Source organism: Macaca thibetana, chromosome 15 (genome assembly GCF_024542745.1).
Source record: "Macaca thibetana thibetana isolate TM-01 chromosome 15, ASM2454274v1, whole genome shotgun sequence".
NCBI lineage: Eukaryota > Metazoa > Chordata > Mammalia > Primates > Cercopithecidae > Macaca > Macaca thibetana.
The window spans coordinates 61,458,106-61,473,313 of record NC_065592.1 but is presented as its reverse complement, the minus strand read 5'-3'; the positions used below and the strand labels follow the sequence as shown (position 1 = coordinate 61,473,313).

Genomic DNA, 15,208 nt, shown 5'->3' with positions numbered 1-15,208 from the left:
CCCTGCCTGGAGTCGGGGCGCTGCCTGTGGTCGGGGTACTGACAGGCCCGGGGCAAATGGGGATGGCACCCAGGCTGGCTTTGGGGTTTTGAAAAATGCAAACAAATTAACACCGACTTGTTGAATGGCGTTAGTCCTCAGAATAGAACTCTTTAAAAATGGAAGCGGTGGCTCACGACTGTAATCACAACACTTTATGAGGCTGAGGCGAGAGGATCTGTCGAGCCCAGGAGTTCCAGACCAGCATGTCGAAATTATTATTATTTTTTTTTAATTTTAAAAAATAGCCCAGCGTGGTGTCGCGCGCCTGTGTCCCCCAGCTACCTGCGAGGCTAAGATGGGAGGATCGCTTGAACCTGGGAGGTCCAGGCTGCAGTGAGCCGAGATCGCGTGGCGCTGCACAGTGGCTTCTACGCTGTTATTTTTAGCGAACTAATAACCTTTAAAAGTTTTGTGGAGGCTGGGCACGGTGGCTCACGCCTGTAATCCTAGCACTTTGGGAGGACGAGGCGGGCGAATCACCTGAGGTCAGGAGTTCGAGCCCAGCCTGGCCAACATGGCGAAACCCCGTCTCTCCCAAAATACAAAGAAAGGAGCCCGGCGTGGTGGCGCGCGCCTCTAGTCCCAGCTAGTCCCGGCTGTTTGGCGGGGTTGGGGGCGGGGGATGGGTGGCTGAGGTGAATCATTTGAGCCCAGGTGGTCGAGGCTGCAATGAGTCGAGATCGCGCCACTGCACTCCAGCCTGAGTGACAGAGTGAGACCCTGTCTAAAAAAAAAAAGAAAAGAAAAAGAAAAGACTTAACTCCAGATCACTCCAGAATGATAGCTTCGTAGGCTTATGTGAGATAGGCAACTTTGTATGTGCAGGGTTATGCACTGTTTTCCAAAGACAACTTAAATCGTCTTCTGAGTCCCAGTTGTGCTTTTTGTTTGTTTGTTTTGTTTTTTTCTCGTGTAAAATGCACGGATTTGGAACCAGATTATTTGAGCAGACAAGTTGTGCCACCGCCTGAGGCCAGGTAGGGCTCGTGGGACTTCCTCCCCCGTGAGTGACCAGGGATCTCCAGATGAAGCTGTCTGGCTTCGCCCCACCCCCCCATCCCCCGCACGCGGCTCGCAGGGAGGGTACAGCAGAAGGGAGGGTTGGGAGGTGGGAGGCGAGCAGGCGCTGGCGCCGCGAGTCCGCCCCCTGAGGAGCCCACAGCGCTGGAGTCCCAGGGAATGGCTTTGTGAAGCTTTGGAGTTGCAACTGTAGGAAACTCTCAGAGGCTTTTACCCCAATTTGTTTTCTGTTTGTTTGTTTTGTTTTTTTTTGTTTGTTTTTGTTTTTGAGATGGAGTCTCGCTCTGTCACCAGGCTGGAGTGCAGTGGCCCGATCTCGGCTCACTGCAACCCCAGCCTCCCGGGTTCAAGTGATTTTCGTGCCTCAGCCTCCCGAGTAGCTGGGACTACAAGCGTGGGCCACCACGCCCAGCTGATTTTTGTATTTTCAGTAGAGAGGGGGTTTCACCATGTTGACCAGCATGGTCTCGATCTCTTGACCTCGTAATCCGCCCACCTCGGCCTTGGGAAGTGCTGGATTACAGGCATGAGCCACTGCACCCGGTCTACCCCAATTTTTTTTTTTTTTTTTTTTTTTTTTTTTGAGACGGAGTCTCACTCTGTAGCCCAGGCTGGAGTGCAGTGGCCGGATCTCAGCTCACTGCAAGCTCCGCCTCCCGGGTTCACGCCATTCTCCGGCCTCAGCCTCCCGAGTAGCTGGGACTACAGGCGCCCGCCACCTCGCCCGGCTAGTTTTTTGTATTTCTTAGTAGAGACGGGGTTTCACCGTGTTATCCAGGATGGTCTCGATCTCCTGACCTCGTGATCCACCCGTCTCGGCCTCCCAAAGTGCTGGGATTACAGGCTTGAGCCACCGCGCCCGGCCGCATACCCCAATTTCTTAACCAAACTTGCATGCACACAGATACTGTTGATCATATCTAAAGCTCCAAACAGACCCATTAAAATGATATCCCTTATACCATTATACCTGAATATATAATGGTCCTTACTTGGCAAGAAAAAATACAGTATTTTTCCCCCACCTCCGCACATGTAATTCAAAATAAAATATAAAACTAAGCCATAAATACTAAACCATAAAATAAGTGTTACGAAATCCAAAAAAGTTCTCGTTTGGGTTTTTTCCTATGTTGCCATCTTCAGTGTTTTAAGCAATCAAATTATTACATTTTTCTTTTCTTTTTCGTGTTCCGGGGCTGTTTGTTCCCTAAGCAAATGTTTGCTCTGCTTATTGGTAATCCATCCCTGCTCTAATGACCTCTTATTTTGCATCAGAAGACTCTCGCCCTTTCACCTACAAAATGCCTCTATCTTTTCCTTTTTTGTTTTAAACCTGTGAGTCATTTCCTCACTTAAGGCTAAGCAAGCTTCTTTTTGCTTTTATTTGCCTGTGAAGCAGAGGGACTAATTTTGGGAACAAGAGACTCTTCAAGCCCACAAAGGATGAAGCACACCAAATTCTGCACCCCCAACTCTTTTTCAGCTTCATGAGTCTGAGAACATGAAACCAGTGGCAAGAATAACACCCAAGGTGAGATGCATAGTGAAGCAAACAAAAAAGTTTTACCCTAGACTATACTTCTTTCACATATTTTGAGATGGCTGTTCAGAGGACCTGCAAGCGGAAGTAGTCCTATGAAGCTGTTTTTGTTTTTTTTGTTTGTTTTTTGTTTTTTTGTGGGAGAGGCTTGCAATATACAGAGAAAATCTGCACTGATGCAGCCAGGTGCTCTCTGAGGCTTTCCCTTGTCCAGATATAGGAAAGGTTAGTGGAGAGTCTGACACCTTTAAAGGTCTGAAAGAAACATTAACCATCTATTCTCTCCAATGGCTACTACCTGTGAGGTTTCATCTACATAAGTGGTCCCCAACCTTTTTGGCACCAGGGATAGGTTTCATGGAAGACAATTTTTCCATGGACCAGGGCAGGGGGATGGTTTTCAGGATGAAACTGTTCCACCTTAAATCATCAGGCATTAGATTCTCATGAGGAGCCGCAACCTAGATCCCTTGCATGTGCAGTTCACAATGGGGTTCTTGCTCCTAAGAGAACCTAGTAACAGCTGCTGACCTGACAGGAGGCAGAGCTCAGGCGGTATTGCTCACTCACTCGCCACTCACCTCTTGCTGTGCGTCCCTATTCCTAACAGGAATGTAAATGGCCACAATGTAAATGGCCCAAAGTTTGGGGACCCCTAATCTACATAATGAGATGACTTTTGCTAGCCAAGTTTCCATTTCTGTCTTGCCACTAAATCCTGATTTACCACCATTACCTGTTTTGGGGCATTCTCTGAGCCCCCAAAATTTGTGTAACCTCAGGAGTGGTATATAAGCTTCTGAACCCACTGAGAGGTGGAGTAATTACTCTGTGGTTCCCCCACATGCCCAATAATACATTTACGTCTTTTTATAATAATACATTTACATCTTTTTATAATAATACATATACATCTTTTCTCCTGTTAGTGTGCTTTTTGCCAGCTGATTTTTCAGTGAACCTCCAGAGGACAAAGGGGACGTTTTTCCTTGGCCCCTGCGGTAGGTTGCCATTAGATAAGGTGTGTGCAGTGTGGCAGTCCTGGGGAGTGGCAGGACATTACCATGGATTTGGCGAACTTGAGATTCTTGGAGGTTTTCAGGGCTTTGTTTGGTTCCCTCCAGGATTCAATTTACCGTCATTCAGGATCTGGCTCCTGTCTCTTTCTCACCAGCTTCTTCTCTGGACTTTACCTATGTGAAAGAAAAATAAATCTTGGGACCCCCAAATCACTAAGCCAAAGGGAAAAGTCAAGCTGGGGATGTGTCACACAAACCTGCCTCCTATTCAAAGATAAGCTACATAAGCCAGGAGCAGTGGCTCATGCCTGTAATCCCAGTCCTTTGGGAGGCTGACGCAGGCGATCACTTGAACCCAGGAGTTTGAGACCAGCCTGGGCAACATGGTGAAATCCTGTCTCTACAAAAGATACAAAAATTAGCCGGGTGTGGTCGCATGTGCCTGTAGTCCTAGCTACTTGGTGGGCTGAGGTGGGAGGATCGTTTGAGCCTGGGTGGTCAAGGCTGCAGTTGGGGACTGCTATAATGGAGACACTGCACTCCAGCCTGGGTAATAGCGTGAGACCCTGTCTCAAAAGAAAACAAAACAAAAAAGCTACATACCGCCCTCATAATTTGCCCACTAGGAAATTCCTTGTGGGCCCTAAGATCTTTACCCTAAAACATTTCTGTTGAATTTCATCCTCACACTGTAAATTGATAGCTTATATTCACAGGGGTGAGACATAGGACAGAACTCAACATCATCCCTCAGCTCACCTGAGACAAATTAAAATCTAATTGCTTCCTCTGGCCTATGTTTATTTTATCGTATGTAAAAATGCAGATTCACTGAGCTAGATGAATGCATGACTATTCCTCTACCCCCCATCTCACATGTCAATGGCTAACCAAAGACTCAAAGGAATGCAACCATTTGCCTCTTATCGGCCCACACCTCTTAAAAATTTCTCCTCTCCCCAATATCCACTCCTTTACCCTTTAGATATTGAAACCCTCAAAATCATCTTTGGAGAAAGGCACAGACCTGTCTCCCATGTGTGTGTCCTTAGCCTTTGCAAAATAAACTTCTAAATTGATTGAGTCCTGTCTCAGATACTTTGGCGTTGCACCTGTCTTAAACTTTAAGCTCTAGTCACACAGATTTACTTATAGTCCTTTGAACACATCCTAGTATAGGATTCCTGTGTGTCATCGCTCCTACTGTCTCGACCTTGTTCACTGGGAATTTATCCCTCAAATGCAGCTGATCTCGGCTCACTGCAAGGTTCACGCCATTCTCCTACCTCAGCCTCCCGAGTAGCTGGGATTACAGGCGCCCGCCACCTCGCCCGGCTAGTTTTTTTTTTTTTTTTTTTTTTTTTTTTGTATTTTTTAGTAGAGACGGGGTTTCACCGTGTTAGCCAGGATGGTCTCGATCTCCTGACCTCATGATCAATAGAACGAGATATCCTCTCAAAAAAAAAAAAAAAAAAAAAAGAACAACTCCCTCAACACTCACAGACATACACACACTTCTTCCCCCACACACTACTGAAGCGGCCATTGCAAAATTGTAACTGAGACAGTGAAAGAGATCTGACCTAATCAACTCCATCTTGCTTCTCACCTCCAAGCTGTCCTTGTTCACTCCTGGGTGTAGGCTGAACTAACTTTGGGAGGAACTTAGTTTATAGTTTAGAGGTTTTTTTGTTTTGTTTTATTTTGTTTTTTTGATACGTTGTTTTGCTCCTGTTGCCCAGGCTGGAGTGCAGTGGTGCAATCTCGGCTCACGGCAGCCTCCACCTCCTCGGTTCAAGCGATTCTCCTGCCTCAACCTCCGGAGTAGTTGGGATTACAGACATGTACCACCACGCCCTGCTAATTTTGTATTTTTAGTAGAGATGGGGTTTCTCTGTGTTGGTCAGGCTGTTGGCAAACTCCTGACCTCAGGTCATCCACCTGCCTTGGCATCCCAAAGCGCTGGGATTACAGGCGTGAGCCACCATGCCCGGCTACAGTTTAGAGTTTAAAGCAAAGATGATAACACCCCTTTCCCAAAACAAACCCCCTTCTTGCCTAGGGATTAGACTGCCTTTATAGAACTCTCAAATTAGCCGCAAGATTACAAATTATGGTTTAGGGCCGGGTGCGGTGGCTCATGCCTGTAATCCCAGCACTTTGGGAGGCAAAGGCAGGTGGATCATGAGGTCAGGAGTTCAAGACCAGCCTGGCCAAAACAGTGAAACCCCATCTGTACTAAAAATACGAAAATCAGCCGGGCATGGTGGCGGGTGCCTGTGATCCCAGGTACTCAGGAGGCAGAGGCAGAGAATCGGCTGAACCCGGGAGGCGGAGGTTGCAATGAGCCGAGGTTGTGCCACTGAACTCCATCCTGGGCAACAGAGCAAGACTCTGTCTCAAAAAAAAAAAAAAAAAAAATTATGGTTTAGGAGTCATGAAACTGGAGCCTACATGACTCTGACCCTCTTCAAATTGCTCCTGGGAATAACATCATCTAAATTTTAGGTTTAATGTAAAACCTAAAACCAGTGCTTAAGGTATTTTGCAGATCCTGCACTTGATGGATCAGCTGGCACAACCTAGATCGATAAACTAGCTCATTTGATCTTATAGCCCTCCCACCCCGGAACTGACTCAGTGCAAGAACATAGCTTCGACCCCTATGATTTCATCTCTGACCTGACCAGTCAGCACCTCCAGATCACTGGCTTCCCCTACCCACCAAATTGTCCTTAAAAACCCTGATACCTGGGGGCCCAGGCACGGTGGCTCATGCCTGTAATCCCAGCACTTTGAGAGGCCGAGGCGGGCAATCACCTGAGGTCGGGAGTTCGAGACCAGCCTGACCAATATGGAGAAACCCTGTCTCTACTAAAAATACAAGAATTAGCTGGGCATGGTGGCGTATGCCTGTAATCCCAGCTATTCAGGAGGCTGAGGCAGGAGGTTTGCTTGGACCTGGAAGGCGGAGGTTGCAGTGAGCCGAGATCACACCATTGTACTCTGGGATAGCTGCCTCTGCAGTTTTGTTGGAGGCAAGTGCTGTTGCTAGCCACGTTTGGGAAAAAAAACAAAAAACAAAAAACAATAACCCTGAAACCATTTTTTTTTTTTTTTTTTGCTTAGTATTTTTTTTTTTTTTTTTTTTAGAGGCAAAGTTTCACTGTGTTGTCCAGGCTGGCCTCAAACTCTTGGGCTCAAGCCATCCTTCTGCCTCAGCCTCCCAAATAGTTAGGATTACAGGTGCAGACTTGAAAAGCCATGGACAGCTCAGGCTTGGCTTCCTTCATTTTTGTGAAGATGCCTGATCCTTTCATTTCTGAGTCCTATTTTTTGAGAGCCAGTAGGAAGTAGGAGTAGGAGAAAAGGAGTGAATTTTAATATATTAGTATGTTAATTTTGTAAAGAGAACTGAGATAGGCCGGGCGCGGTGGCTCAAGCCTGTAATCCCAGCACTTTGGGAGGCCGAGACGGGCGGATCACAAGGTCAGGAGATCGAGACCATCCTGGCTAACATGGTGAAACCCCGTCTCTACTAAAAATACAAAAAACTAGCCGGGCGAGGTGGCGGGCGCCTGTAGTCCCAGCTACTCGGGAGGCTGAGGCAGGAGAATGGCGTAAACCCGGGAGGCGGAGCTTGCAGTGAGCTGAGATCCGGCCACTGCACTCCAGCCTGGGCGACAGAGAGAGACTCCGTCTCAAAAAAAAAAAAAAAAAAAAAAAAAAAGAGAACTGAGCTAAAATTTCAGGAATAACTTAACTATTATATTCACTGTCTACCTCAACATCCCAGCTCTGGAATTGCATTTGGCAAATATTCTTTTCTTAGGCTGGCTTCTGACAGGGCTAATATTAGTAGTTCTTAATGACTCAAAAACAACTGAGGGAGTTAGGGGAACTCTGACTTTACCAATCAATGCCAGTGTATCTCACTCTCTGAGTTGGCAGAGTGAAATCCTCAAGGTCAGGATTAATTTTTGTCATCCCTGGATGAGTCATTTCTTTTATCTGGGCCAATTACTCAAAGTTCCACATTCAATTTAATATTTCATTAAAGAAAAATCCAAAAGGCTTCACTATGTGAAGGCAGAGGGTTGGTTGCATCATGATTTCCAAAGTTTAGCAAACATGTGATTACCACACTACTTATAAATGTTATGAAATCCATCAAGAATTCAGAATTTGTCTTCTAAAATGTAAGGCTGTATTGATGTCAAGTTAGCCTGATGTAATTTTAACAGATCTCTAAAACAAACACAAAATCATCTGATTGAGGCATGCAAAGAGGCAGAGAAAAATAAAAGAAGAAACAAAAAACAAATCAATGGCGGGTCTGGTGGCTGACGCCTGTAATCCCAGCACTTTGAGAGGCTGAGATGGGCAGATCACTTGAGAGGTCAGGAGTTTGAGACCAGCCTGGCCAATGTGGTGAAACCCCATCTCTACTAAAAATACAGAAATTAGCCAGGTATGGGCTCTCATGTCTGTAGTCCCAGCTACTGGGGAGGCGGAGGCAGGAGAATTGCTTCAAACTGGGAAGCAGAGGTTGCAGTGAGCTGAGATCATACCACTGCACTCCAGCCTGGGCGACAGAGCAAGACTCTGTCTCAAAAAACAAAAACGAAAACAAATCAATCTGTCTTTGAAGTTAGAGCACTGCAATGAAAAAATAAAAAAGGTTTGCGATACAAAGTTATGCTGTAAGAATGGCATCTACCATAGCAACATCACTTTTCTTTTTCTTTTTTTTTTTTTTTTTGAGATGGTGTTTCACTCTGCTGCCCAGGCTGGAGTGCAGTGGCACGATCTCGGCTCACTGCAGCCTCTGCCTCCTGGGTTCAAGCAATTCTTCTGCCTCAGCCTCCCGAGTAGCTGGGATTACAGGTGCCTGCCACCACGCCCCGGCTAAATTTTTGTGTTTTTAATAGAGATGGGGTTTCACCATGTTGACCAGGCTGGTCTCGAACTCCTACCTCAGATGTTCCACCACCACCCCCCCCACTCCTCCCAAAGTGCTGGGATTACAGGCATGAGCCATCACATCCAGCTGTCACTTTTCTTTTTTCTCTTCTTTTCTTTTCTTTTTTTTTTTTTTTTTTTTTGAGACAGAGTCTTGCTCTTTTGCCCAGGTTAGAGTGCAATGGTACAATCTCAGCTCACTGCAACCTCCACCTCCCGGGTTCAAGCAATTCTCCTGCCTCAGCCTCACCAGTAGCTGCTACTATAGGCGTGTGCCACCACATCGGCTAATTTTTTGTATTTTTAGTAGAGACGGGATTTCACCGTGTTAACCAGGATGGTCTCGATCTCCTGACTTCATGATCTGCCTGCTTTGGCCTCCCAAAGTGCTGGGATTACAGGCGTGAGCCACCGTGCTCAGCCTGAAACATCACTTTTCTAAGCTTCCAGAAATGTTCATGCTTGGGCTTTAGCAAATGAAATCACTCTAGTCTACTGTCAGAGGAGAAGAAACAGTCTATTGTTCTGAAACTGAAATACAGATCAGCCATGAATCTGCCCTCACTGACATTCATCACTCAGATTCTGATTAGATATAACTAACGGAAATGGAATACGAACTCAGAAACACTCTGCCACCCCTCCACTCCCGATATTAACACATCTCAGGCTGGCTTTATAGGTCTACAGATGTAACCCTGGAAATGTAGAATAGCTAAATCCAAATGTCTCTAGTTAACCAAGAGCTCTTGATTTTTTTTATTTAAAACAGAGTCTCACTCTGTCACCCAGGCTGGAGTGCAGTGACACAATGTCGGCTCACTGCAATCTCCACCTCCTGGGTTAAAGTGATTCTCCTGCCTCAGCCTCCTGAGTAGCTGGGATCACCAGCGCCTGCCACCATGACTGGCTAATTGTTTTTTGTTTTTGTTTTTGTTTTTGTTTTTGAGACAAGGTTTCACTCCGTCGCCCAGGCTGGAGTGCAGTGGCGTGATCTCGGCTCACCGCAACCTCCACCTCTTGGGTTTAAGCGGTTCTCCTGCCTCCCGAGTAGCTAGGACTACAGGCATCTGCCACGGTACCCGGCTAATTTTTGTAATTTTAGTAGAGTTAGGGTTTCGCCATGTCGGCCAGGCTCACCATGTTCTTGACAGCTCTCCACCAGGTGAGCATATGAGGCTCATAACCAGTTCTTATTTATTTAATGGAGGGCGGGGGAGATTCTGATTGGGGTAGTCTCAGACTGAACTAAATTTTAATATATTCATGTTAGATAAATGATCTGGCTACCTAATAACACAATTTCCTATGAAAGATAAAAATCAAGAACTGCAGACTATTTCCCAGAAAAGGAATAGCAGTGATTTTATTACATTTATTCTTTCTCTCTTCCTCTTGTACCCACACATACACACAGATTGGGACATACACTCCAAACTGCCAAGGAATCTGTTTGTGGTGCAATTTTTGGAAGTCAAAGATATTGCACATTTTAAGTCACAACCTGGCTGGGCACAATGGCTTGTAATCCCAGCACTTTGGGAAGCCGAGGCAGGTGGACGACTTGAGCTCAGGAGTTGGAGACCAGCCTGGGCAACATGTTGAAACTCTGGCTCTACAAAATATACAAAATCAACTGGGTGTGGTGGCATGCACCTGTTTTCCCAGCTACTCAGGAGGTTGAGGTGACAGAATGGATTGAGCCTGGGAGGTGGAGGCTGCAATGAACCAAGACTGCACCACTGCACTCCCTCCTGGGTGTCAAAACCGTATCCTGTCTCAAAACAAAACAAAACAAAACCGACACAATCTGCTTCAAAATCAGAAAGCATGCCATCTCAAGAGATATACCAAATAATTGGCAATGGTGATCTGGGATAGATGGGCAGGGATCGTAAAAAAAAACTTTCACACTTTTCATATTATGTATCTCTTATAATGTTGGAAAATGTTTAGTGAGCCTATATTTCTCCTTTTGTAAGCAGAAAGTATAACACAGAGAATTTTTAAAAACAAAAGCAGCACGTCACATCTCTTAGCAGTGGACCACATACTACCATCATTCACTTCATGCCGGACTTCTTGTGATAGTTGTGCCTGTTCATGAGAATCCCTGATTCATAATCTCCAAGCAGCTGTGAGGGTCCCTGAAAAGATTTGGCAGCTCCTTACCAGTCCTCTGAATGGGCAGAAAATCATGCATGCAGTCCAGGCATGGTGGCTCACAGCTGTAATCCCAGCACTATGGGAGGCTGAGGCGGGTGGACCACAAGATCAGGAATTTGAGACCAGCCTGGCCAACATGGTGAAACCCTGTCTGTACTAAAAAAAACACAAAAATTAGCCGAGTGTGGTAGTTTGTGCCTGTAATCCCAGCTACTTGCGAGGCTGAGGCAGGAGAATCGCTTGAACCCGGAAGGCTGGGGGTTGCAGTGAGCCGAGATCGCACCATTGCACTCCAGCCTGGGTGACAGGGCAGGACTCGTCTCAAAAAAAGAAACAAAACAAAACAAAACCAAAAAAATCACACATGCAGATACAAATCTGGGACAAAGTAGAAGCCCTTGGGCTTCCTTTCCTTGTAACCTTTTCCCTCAGGTCTGTCAGGACTGTCTTCACCATCAGAATGAGCAATTTCCCTGTAAGTCCTCACCTATCTTCTCACCCCCATGTGCCTTTTGTTTATGGTTGATTTCCCAGGTCTCTCTGCAAATGGCTAAGGGACACACAGGTTTAATCTGGTATTGACTGTCAGCACTAACAAACCTCATGCTTAGTGAAAGATGTGCTTAGAACTGAACTGCTAGGTAGAGCCCTAAAAATATGTGGAGGAAGAATGTTGAAGATGAGGTGGGGAACTTTCGCGCTTTTGGGCATGGAAACCATTTAGCATAGTGCACATTGGCAGGATGTCAAGAACCTGTTTTCCAAGATGCCCAAAAGAATAATATACTGTATTCGAGGAGGCCCTGGCAAGTGTGCAGCCCTGTATTGGGTAACATTAGGGGATCAATAGAGGTAAAATTCATGACCCCTCAGCCGGGTGCAGTGGCTCATGCCGGTAATCCCAGCACTTTGGGAGGCCAAGGCAGATGGATCATGAGGTCAGGAGTTCAAGACCAGCCTGGCCAACATGGTGAAACCCCGTCTCTACTAAAAAATACAAAAATAGCCAGGCGTGGTGGCATGCGCCTGTAATCCCAGCTACTAGGGAGGCTGAGGCAGGAGAATCTCTTGAACCCAGGAGGTAGAGGTTGCAGTGAGCTGAGATCACACCACTGCACTCTAGCCTGGGCAACAGAGCAAGACTCTGTCTCACAAAAAAAAAAAAAAAAAAAATCATGACCCCTGCTCTTGAAGAGTCCAGAATATATAGTTAGTAACTGAGATATCTGTTGTAAAGAGGCAAGGCAATACTGTTCTCTCTCTTTCTCTCTCTCTCTCTCTCGTGTGTGTGCGTGTGCATGTGTGTAAAGTACTGATTCCTTACTACGCCGACTCAACAAGACCAGCTCATCACCAGTTTGCTACATAGACAAGTTCCTTGAAGACATTCTTCATGTCTTCACCAAGTCACTTACTGCTGCCCAAGCCTTCCCTTTCCTGTGGCCCTCTGGCTTTGGCACACTCTTCCTCGTCTCTAGCCACGCTTGCTGTCTCTGTGGGGACGCACGAGCAGAAGGGCTGCTTTCACATACCTCAGCTTACCCCAGTTGCTTCAAACTACTCTCCACCTCCCTTGCCTCCATGCATCACTTCAGTGTCAGCCACTGCTAGATTATTAGCCCTTGAGGGCTCCTGCTTTCTTTTCCAGCCAAGCACACTTTAGAAAGAAAGCCCTAATTGTTCTGACAAAACGTTCTGTTCAACCAGAATGAACTCATAGTGGAATCCTGGGAACTCAGGCAAACAACTATTGCCAATCAGGTTGCTGCCAGCCAACTCCAAGAACAGTCTAGAAGTAAGAGCCTGCTGATTGCTCTGCCCCCTCCCACCCTATGTCAAATGATGTCCTGCTCACAGCTGACAATGTCTCCATTCTCCTGGTGACACCTTTGACCAGCATGTGCGGGTTGATGACATTCCTTGCCGAGCCACAAGGGCCACCTGCAAATGGTAATTCTCCTGGCCTGAGTAAGTTCCCAGAACCCCTAGGTTGGCCATATAATTACAAACTCCAGAGCGTTAATAAAGAAAAGGAAAAGTGAAGTGGCTCGTGCCTGTAATCTCAGCACTTTGGGAGGCTGACACATGAGGACTGCTTTAGCCCAGGAGTTCCAGACCAGCCTGGGCAACATAGTGAAACCTCATCTGTATAAAAAAATTCAATAATTAACCAGGCATGGTGGTGTGTGCCTGTAGCCTGTATTCCCAGCTACTAAAGAGGCTGAGGTGGAAAGATCGCTTGAGCCTGGTTGCAGTGAGCCAAGATCGGGCAACTGCACTCTAGCCTGGGTGACAGAGCAAGACTCTGTCTCAAAAAAAAAAAAAAAAGAAGAAAAAAGAAAAGTGGAGTGGACAATGTGGCAGGACACATTATTTTACAAAGAACAACAACAACAAAAATACCTTGAAGTCTTCATAAACACTAAATAGCCAGGTTTGGGCCGGGCATGGTGGCTCACACCTGTAATTCCAGCACTTTGGGAGTCTGAGGTGGATGGGTCACTTGAGGTCAGGAGTATGAGACCAGTCTGGCCAACATGGTAAAACCCTGTCTCTACTAAAAATACAAAAACTAGGGTCCGTCACAATGGCTTACACCTGTAATCCCAGCACTTTGGGAGACTGAGGCATTTAGACTACCTGAGGTCAGGAGTTCCAGATCAGCCTAGCTAACATGGTGAAACCCTGTCTCTACTGAATATACAAAATTAGCTGGGTGTAGTGGTGCATGCCTATAATCCCAGCTACTTGGGAGGCTGAGGCAGGAGAATTGCTTGAGCCCGGGAGGCGGAGTTTGCAGTGAGCCAGGATTGCACCACTGCACTCCAGCCTGGGCGACAGTGAGACCTCATTAAAAAAAATAATGATAATACAAAAACTAGCTGGGCATGGTGGTGCACACCTGTAATCCCAGGGCTCGGGAGGCTGAGGCAGGAGCATTGCATGAACCCGGGAGGCAGAGATTGCAGTGAGCTGAGATTGCCCCACTGCACTCCAGCATGGGCAACAGAGTGAGACTCCATCTCAATAATAATAATAAATAGCCAGGCATGGTGGCATGTGCCTGTTGTCCCAGCTACTCATGAGGCTGAGGCAGGAGAATTGCTTGAGACCAGGAGTTTAAGAGTGATCATAGGCGATCACAGTGCTGTCATGCACTATGATCACACCTGTAAACAGCTACTGCATTTTGGCCTGGGCAACACAGTGAGAACCTGTCTTTCTCTTTTTTCTTTTTTTTGCAGGGCAGACAGGGCCTCACTCTGTCACCCAGGCTGGAGTGCAGTGGTATGATCTCAGCTCACTACAACCTCTACCTCCCAGGTTCAAGCGATTCCTCTGCCTCAGCCTCCCAAGTATCTGGAAGTACAGGCATGCACCACCATCCCCAGCTAATTTTTTGTATTTTTAGTAGAGACAGGGTTTTACCATGTTGGCCAAGCTGGTCTTGAACTCCTGGCCTCAAATGATCCATCTGCCTTGGTTTCCCAAAGTGCTGGGATTACAGGTGTGAGTCAGTGTGCCTAGTCAATTGTTATTTCTATGCCTATGTAATATGCCACACAGAATCACATGTATATGTAAATATTTTTAATAAAGTATGCAAAATGATAAACTGGTAGAAAAAAAGATTTGCCTATCTAATGACTCAAGTTGAAATTAATTTCTGAAGACAAAGACAATATATTGCAGCGATTACAAGCATACCTAGAATCACCCAGATCTATGTTTAATGCCAACATAGTATTCAACTTGCAGGAAATGCCTCTAAGAGAAAATGGGAAGGAGCCAGGAGAGGCTGGCAGGCCCATCAGACTGCGATACAGACCTCAACCCAAGTGAAGAAGAGAGGAAAGGAGGGAAAGGTGGGTAGAAGCACGTTACGTTACAGTGTATTCTAAGGAAAGTTCAGCGAGGCTGCGGGAGCATTGCAGTCATCAGAGGAGTCCCGTATCTCCAAAGTATCAGCCTGCCTTAACATCCCTGCCACACTTTGTCACTGGCTGGAAGTAGCCCATGGGTGCGTGGCCTCGCTCACACGTGGTGATGGAGTTCAGAAGGCAGCAGGGGCCCTCAGTCAATTGCTCCCTGCAGTTGGAAGGATATCTGAGCGGTGTGTCTCATGGTCACCACACTCAGTTTTCCTCTTTAGTAAGACAGGACAAAATCCTTGCCCACTTGCCATCCAGAGAAATTGGATGACTCAGAGAAGGCAATGTCTATAAATACTTTGTAAACTTTAAGTATGGAACATGTAAAATATTCCTGACACAGGACTATGCCCCAGTTGTGACGTGTAGCTCTTCACTCCCTATCTTTGTCTACATCCTTTAACATACACCTACTAGACCTCCAGTCTGCCTCTGGCTATACAACCTAGATACTTCGTGAGCTCAGCCTGACTGGAATGCAGGAATGGAAAATGCAGTCCTTTGGCTCATAACTAAAAATGTCC

General features: G+C 46.4%; 1 pseudogene; it reads right to left on the bottom strand.

Moving 5' to 3' along the window:
- Positions 1 to 3,669: 3,669 nt before the first annotated feature.
- The window catches only part of LOC126937700 (40S ribosomal protein S6-like), a 63,557-nt pseudogene continuing 52,018 nt past the window's right edge, over positions 3,670 to 15,208 (bottom strand).